At 57.3% G+C, this 7314-nt stretch overlaps 1 long non-coding RNA gene across 1 annotated transcript; it reads left to right on the top strand.

The window, feature by feature from the left end:
- The first annotated feature begins 393 nt into the window (after positions 1-393).
- On the top strand, positions 394-6222 carry LOC123596981. The gene is made up of 2 exons (XR_006711908.1): positions 394-602; positions 1177-6222. It is a non-coding gene; the product is annotated as an uncharacterized LOC123596981 (long non-coding RNA).
- Positions 6223-7314: the final 1092 nt, after the last annotated feature.

The following is a 7314-nucleotide window of genomic DNA, read 5'->3' as shown; positions in this document are numbered from 1 at the left end:
TACTGTCGGGCGTGGGTGGTCTCCTCTGCATCGGCAGGGCGTGAGGCTGTGGGTTTGTGGTGTGTGGCCTCAGCAGATGTGTTGGGGAGGCTTCATGCTCTGTGAGTAACAACAATTCTGTCAGCTATTGCCACCTTACTATGCGCTTTACGTGCCTTAGTTCACTTGATCGTCTCAGTGAGTTTTCCTCATTGTTTCATTTATAGATGAGGAAGGTGAGACACGGAGAGGTCAAGTAACTCTCTTGATGTCACACAGCTGCTTGAAATCCAGGCCGTCTGACACCAGGACAGACAATATCTGAGCCACGTTGTGGGGCCGGAAGGTGGGCTGGGCCCTGTCTGAGTGAGGGTCGGGGGGATGTGGGGAAGAGGAGGGGCCAATGAATGTGGGATTGTGCACTTGAGAACATTTCCGTTCCCTGTTCGGAGCCGGTCTGGGGAAGAGGAACCCGCTACATCCATGTCCACTTTGGTGTCCTGAGGTAGCAGGTCTGGAATGAGGGTAGCTTTTCCCGCCCGTCTCCCTGCACAGCAGCATGTCAGCTTGCAGCAGGAGCATTAGGAGAAGAAACAGAAACCCACTAGCGGCTGCTGAGACAGGTTTGTCTTTCCCCGGTGTGTTATTTTGGACAAGCTAGAAAGTAGCCTCAGATCCAAACCCAGCACGTAGACAGCACCCCCCTCCCCCCGCCAGCCCTGTGAGATGCGTTTGGCAGGGTGTCCAGAAAACGTCGGACCCTAGATGCACATTCACCTTTGGTGGCCCTTGTCTTGCTCTCAGGTGTGGTGCCTCTGTCTCTAATAGATGCAGGAGGCTGTTGCTGCCCAAGAGCCATGGCCCACGGAGCAGCCATCATGTTAATCTGTGGTCATGGCACAGTGGTGGAGAGGCTGTCAGGACTCAGAGGGGGGCCAACTGTCTTGTCTGGCCACAGCCCTGACACTGCTTTCAAAAGATGGTTTCCTCCACTCACTTCTTCTCATGTTTGTCTGCACCTGTTCACGGATCCTTAGGCCTCCTAACCCCTGACCTTTAAACTAAGGTTTGGGGAGGGAAGCCTAGTGAAGTATGTCTCTAGATCTGAGAAGGTACCATGTAGCCTGCGGAGGGAGCCTCCCTTCCTTTCTGCAGGACCACCCCTCACTCACCCCTGGCCTCTTTCATCCTGAACAGGCCCACAGTGGGGAAGGAGGGGCATAGAAGGCCCCAACCTTGGCTTTCAGGAGCAGGATCCAGCTGGCAAGGTATGGGGGCTAACCTAGCTCACCCAACCTAACCTCCATGCTACTGTCTTGCCCCACCTCTCTTTGGAGGACCAAGGTGCCTTCCTGAAACGACCATGACTGGGGTCAAAGTTCCCTGCAGAACCCCTTCTCCTCCAAGGGCCACTCCCTGACTCCCAGGAGACCCCCTTCCAGGGGCTGTCCAGGGCTTTGGCTAATCAGTTCACCCCTACCCCCACCCCTACCTGTTTCCCCCTCTTCATGGGAAATAGACCTCTCTGCCCACAGGGTCGGAGCCACTTTCCCACAGGGATCAGACGTCCTTAGTCCTGGACATCATACTCCTTCCACAAGGATCTGCTCACTTCTTCCCTCCTATCCACCTCTGTCCTGGTTTGGCATCTGGGGCCCCGTGTGCTCCTCTGCACTTCTGACTGAGCCAGAAGTCAGACGGACAGAATTTTGGCTCTAGAACCACCCCTCGCCTCGCGTTCTGGCCTGGCGGCACCCCGGGGGAACACTGGTGGGCTAGGCGGCCAAAGCCCCTCCTCCGACCCGCAGAGGCCCCGCCCCCTCCCTTTCCTCCGGGCCTCCGCGGCGCCCTCGCTCCTCGCGGTACCCCCTCTGGGGGCCCTCCGCCGCTGGGCCGAGGCCGGAGCCGCGGCCGCCGCCACCGCCACCGCCGCCGCCGCCGCCGCCGCCAGGGAGGGGGAGGGGGGTCATAAATAACCCGCGGGGCGGCTCGGCCTGAGCAGCGCAGACTGTGACCCGAGACGTCTCCGGGGAACGCGGGGCAGCCCGTAGACCCTGCTGCCCCCAACCCGGGGCTCGGCCAGCCATGACCGCCTCCTCTGGCGCTATCTGACCCTGTCCACAACCGGCGTTCCTGCCAGAAGCCTCCCTCCCATCCTGGAGTGCCTACCTACCCTCATCCCCAGACTGCTCCCCTTAAAGCCCCCTTTTGAGCCATTCCTTCACCAAGCAATCATTTATTGAGCACCAGATGTGGAACCCCGGGAAGAGAGATGGGCGAGGTTGGAAGAAGAGAGATGCAGAGGAGACCCGCTCCCTCAGCCTTAGTCTTCCTGAGCTCATCTAGGGTGACTGTCGCGGTGGGAGAGCAGGCCCAGACATGCCAGACACAGGAAGGCATGTAGGGACAGATCACACAGGTGTGGGCACAGCTGACACAGCTGTGAGGAAACACATCCACGGGTACACATACATGTGCCCAAAGCCACCAACAGATGCATGCATTCTCAAAAGCTCATGCCTATATGCTTCCATATGCACGCACAGCAGCTCCCCAAGCTGCACACACAGCACAGAGGCTGACATCCTCACCACAAACATGCACAGACAGTATGTGTGTTAACTGACATCCAAGATCAAAGACACCACCGACACCTGTGCAAAAGCATACATAGACACACAGGCCTGCAGCATGAGCACCAGATGGATATAGCCGTCATACCCAAGACAGCGTGTCTGGAGCAAGGGTCTGCTGGCTGGCAGCAGTGTTCCACTCGGAAGGCTTAGCCTGGGAGGTCGGAGGTCAGTGGCGAATCAGCTAGGGCTCCTTTACACTCCCTGCTAGAGTGGTCAGAGCTTCCAGGAAGGTGTCGGTTCCCAGCTGCAGGTCAGACACAGGAGGGGCTGCCCTGCTAAGACTTGCCTTGCCTTCGGCCCGCCGTGAGCTGGCTGCAGGCCATGCCTCAGGAGTAGACATGTTTCCAAGGCCGGCCTGTTCACCGACCTTAACTGATGCTATATGAAGGAGTAGAGAGATAGGGCTTAGGGTCAACCCTACATTCCCCTGTGGGTTCGCAGACTCGGGGCACCGACAGGGCACACGCTGCCAGAGCATTGGTAACATATACCATGATATTCACCTGCTGCATCACGCATAAGCAGACACACACACACACACACACACAGTGACCCCAGGCAAAAACACAGTGACACAGGTGAGCTTGACACACCACAGGGTGCACTGGATACACTCGGAAGCCATACAGAGGGAGTTGTTGGTCTGGCAACGTGAATGGGAGTCCCGGCTACCACTGGCTCTGCAAGCCAAGTTCCTCTGCAGGAGGAGTGAAGACACCCACTCACTGGTGTCACCGGGGACAGAGAGCAGCACCTGCCTCAGGCAGCCTGTCACGTGCTGTGGCCCCTCTTGGGCCTGGGTTGTGCTGGAGTTAGGCTGACACAGGTGGTAAAGGTGGCAGACCCTTCAGTGGCCTGAGATTTGGGCCCTCCTAGCCAGCCACTGAATGGCCCAGCCTTCTCTGCCCTTCTCAGGACCTTACTTTCTCCATCTGAAAATGAGATAGGGGTTCAAAATCTGTGGGGTCCTTTGGCCCGGAGCAGAGCAGTCAGGGTGAAATGTGGCTACAGGTGCCCTGGTCAGCACGGTGAGGCAGGCCTAGCACACTCTTGATGCTTTCTCCGTAAATGGGCCCAGAGTACAGGAGCTGGGGGATGGGTTCGCCCCAAGGTAGGGCCAAGCAAAGGGCAGGAATAGAGTCTTCTAGGGCCCCCGGAGACAGAAGAATCTGTCCCAATGAATGGGCACGTGGGCTGGTTCCACCCCTTTCTGTCCCTGCAAACATCACCTGGTCTGCTGCCTGGACATGGCCTGGGGTGGGAAGGGGGTCGAGGGGACCCCTGGCTGCAGCTGCTGTCCTGCTGTGTGTCCATGAGGTTGTGGTCCTTATCCCTCGTGGCACAAGCCACTGCGGCACCGTAATCTTTCAGATGTCAGGTCAGGGAGACGACCAGAGTGGAGTGGCAGAGCTATCAGAGTGGTGCTGCACGCAGACTCAGTTCCGGTCCCGTTACACCCCCACGTCTCGGGAGTGTGCCAGCAGGGGCTGATTGTGAGGGAAGAGCGGACCCTTACCCGAGAGTGTAGGGCTACCCGTGTGCTCACGTGTGTCTATGCTGTGTGCTTATGCGTGAGTGTGCTTTCCTCCTCCTGTGACCACAGTCCTGCTGCTCACGCTCAGTGCAGATCCCACATGAAGGCCTTGGGGACCCATGCTCCTCCTTGTGGGGGTGTAGCCCCTGGAGGGTCAATCCCAGCCGTGCCGTTCACATGTTCACTCTTGGCCTGCTCACCTGTTTTGGCCTGGGAAGACCTGTGAGCATTCGGAACCTACCACGGTCCTGATAGAGACACTAGGATGTGCCACCCTCAGTCACAGGGCAGCCGTCAGGCCTCTGGGTGTGAGGAATGGGCTCAGGGGGGCCTCTGCCAGGACTGTTAGTGGAAGTTGAAGGAGAAAGGACGTTCAGGTGGGGACCCTCGGCACAGAAATCCCGGAGCAAGAGAGAAGCTGGAGGTAAGGGGCCAGTTGGTGGAGGGCTAGGAGGGTGGGTGGCTGGAAGGTACTGCCCCCAGGCCCAGCTCTGAGAGACTCCCAGCCTCCACAGCGAGCCCAGACTGGCCCTGGAAGTGACTGTTTATGTTGGACTTCCTGCTAACTGTGAGCTCCCTGCGAGCAGGACTTTTGTTTGTTTTCTGACATACCCACCACGTGTCAGCGTTTGAGGCTTTTTACAGGGCTCCACCCTGGTGTGGCCCCCTCCACCCTCCCGGCTTGGCCTCCCTGGCCTGAGGCAGCCCCAGGCCTGCTAACCTCTTCTCCCAGCACCTGCCCACTGGGCTTCTGCCCAGGCAGGACTCTGAATACCTTCCTATCCCCAGAAGCTTCTTAAGGTTTGGCCACAGACATCGTCTTCTTCAGAGAGACAGCGAAACTCCCAAGTCTGGGGGAATCTCTTGGCCCCGGCCTCATCTACCACGCTCCAGCAGGGTTGCAACTCTGTGCCTGCCTACCCTGGGAGGAGGGGTGGGTTGTTTGGGCGTACTTCACGCACAGTTCCACCATCAGGGTCACCCAGACGACCAACAGTCACCTTGTCATCATTGATTTGTCACATCAGGGCTTTTCAGAAGTAGCATGCTGAGGTGGTCAGTGAGTTTCACTGTTTCACAACTGCAGCCCAGGCTGGCTTTCTGAGGTGATGACTTAGCCTGACCCCATCCAAGGCCCAGTCCTCCTTGCAAGGCTTGGTTGAGTTGGCGATATGCCTGCTGAGTGCGATGATGTCGCTGTGGGTGCCCGTCTGGGTGTGAGGGTTCCTTTATTACTGCAACTGTCCACGTCCTCCACCGGGTCATTTCATCTTCCGCGTTGCCGTCTGCGGTTTCACAACAGAGTAGCTCTGCACATTTTGCCATGAGAGCGGGAACTCTGTGATGTCCGACCCTTTGAAGTTCTGCACGGCGCCCCAGGTGCAGCCCCAGAAGTGTGTGGGACCGAAGAGCACAGCCTGGTGTGGGCTGAGACACTGAGCAGAACCCGCCTGCGGAGGCCGGACCCACACCTGCCGTGGGCAGGGGAAGGGCAGCGATTCCAGGGTTCTGTCCAAGGCCACAACTTGGCACTTTCTCCAGGGCGTTTAACAAAGTCCCAGGTGGGTCCTGGGGGCCTTCCCACCTGTAGACTGGCCAGGCTGCTTGGAGGCCCATGGAAAGCGTGAGCGGAAGAGACACCTGGCAGGACTGGGGCCGGTCAGAGGGGGTTTTCCCTCTGCATAGAGGAGGGTGGGCATCCCCAGATGTGGAGTCCTCATGCCCTGCTCAGAACAAAGGAGCCTGACCTTTCGTGCTCTGTGTACGTGCAGAGGCTAACAGATGTCAGCGTGCTGCAGACTCCTTCCAGCAGCACAGATAGACCGTTCTTTCAGACTGGGTGGCCTTGCAAAAGCCTGAGTTTGCCACATGTTAGCAGTTGAGTAACTGTGTGTCTGAGTCCAGCAGGTGTGTGTGGGCTCCCGGGCTCCTGGGGCTTCAGAGACAGGATGGGGTGATTCATGACCGGCGAGGGGCAGAGCCAGGACTTGGGCTGGGTCATCCCATCTTCCAGCCGGGAACATGGCCCTCAGCAAACTTGTCAGCTTCTGCATAAACCTTGTTTGGCATCAACACGTTGGGACTTTTCTTGGTGCTTCTAGTTGACGCCTTGCTATGTATTAGATGAGCTGCACTCATGGGCCCTGAGACCCTCCTCTCAGCTCAGCCTCCCCTCTCATTCCTTCCTTCAGGACCCTCTTCTGCCTCACCCACCCCTCAAGCACAGGATGGGTGGGGGGATGGATTGATGGGCGAACGAGTGTATGATGGGTGAAAGGGTGAGTGGGTTAGGCTTCCACTCTAGGCACCCCTCTCTTTCATGTGTACTTCTTTACAGGTTATGGAATCTGAAAGCCTATCTTCAGTCCAGACGCTCAAGAGTCTATAGCCTGCCATACGCGTCCACCCCATGGTCCCCTGGGTCCCTTTTCCACCATCATGCTGTCATGCCTACCTCTCTTGCAGTCACTGAGCTGGCACTACACTCCTCCCCATGAGCCAAGCAGCTAGGTTCGTCTATGCTCCCTTCTAGATTCCTCTCACTGCTGAATACCTAACCTGGCCCCTCTCACCGATCATGTTTCTCTGATACCCCCAGACTCTGCCTGCACTCACCCAGTGCCTGATGGGCGCATCTGGCCAACTTGTTCTCCAGGGGCTCCTTTGGGAATAGTCCAGGACCCCTGGCCTCCAGGCCTTGCCTCTTCCCCAGGGCCCAACTTCCTGTTTCCTTGTCTCCCCCCAGTGTCTCTGAGTGAGGCTGAGTTGTTTCCTCTGCCCAGGAGTGCCACTCCCTAGAATCACTAACCAATGGCCCCGTTACCACCCGTGTAGCACCTTTTGTATTTGGGAGTCCTTTCCTCCATTGAAAAGTTTTAAATTTTTTTTTTTTTTTTTTTTTTTTGTCAACGTTTATTTATTTTTGGGACAGAGAGAGACAGAGCATGAACGGGGGAGGGGCAGAGAGAGAGGGAGACACAGAATCCGAAACAGGCTCCAGGCTCCGAGCCATCAGCCCAGAGCCTGATGCGGGGCTCGAACTCACGGACCGCGAGATCGTGACCTGGCTGAAGTCGGACGCTTAACCGACTACACCACCCAGGCGCCCCTGAAAAGTTTTAAATTATAACTTATAACTCTATTGGTATAAAGATAAATAGAGCC

The sequence above is a fragment of the Leopardus geoffroyi genome, chromosome C1, assembly GCF_018350155.1.
Source record: "Leopardus geoffroyi isolate Oge1 chromosome C1, O.geoffroyi_Oge1_pat1.0, whole genome shotgun sequence".
Lineage (NCBI taxonomy): Eukaryota > Metazoa > Chordata > Mammalia > Carnivora > Felidae > Leopardus > Leopardus geoffroyi.
Note: the sequence above shows the minus strand (reverse complement) of the source record. Positions and strands in the feature narration are given on the sequence as shown.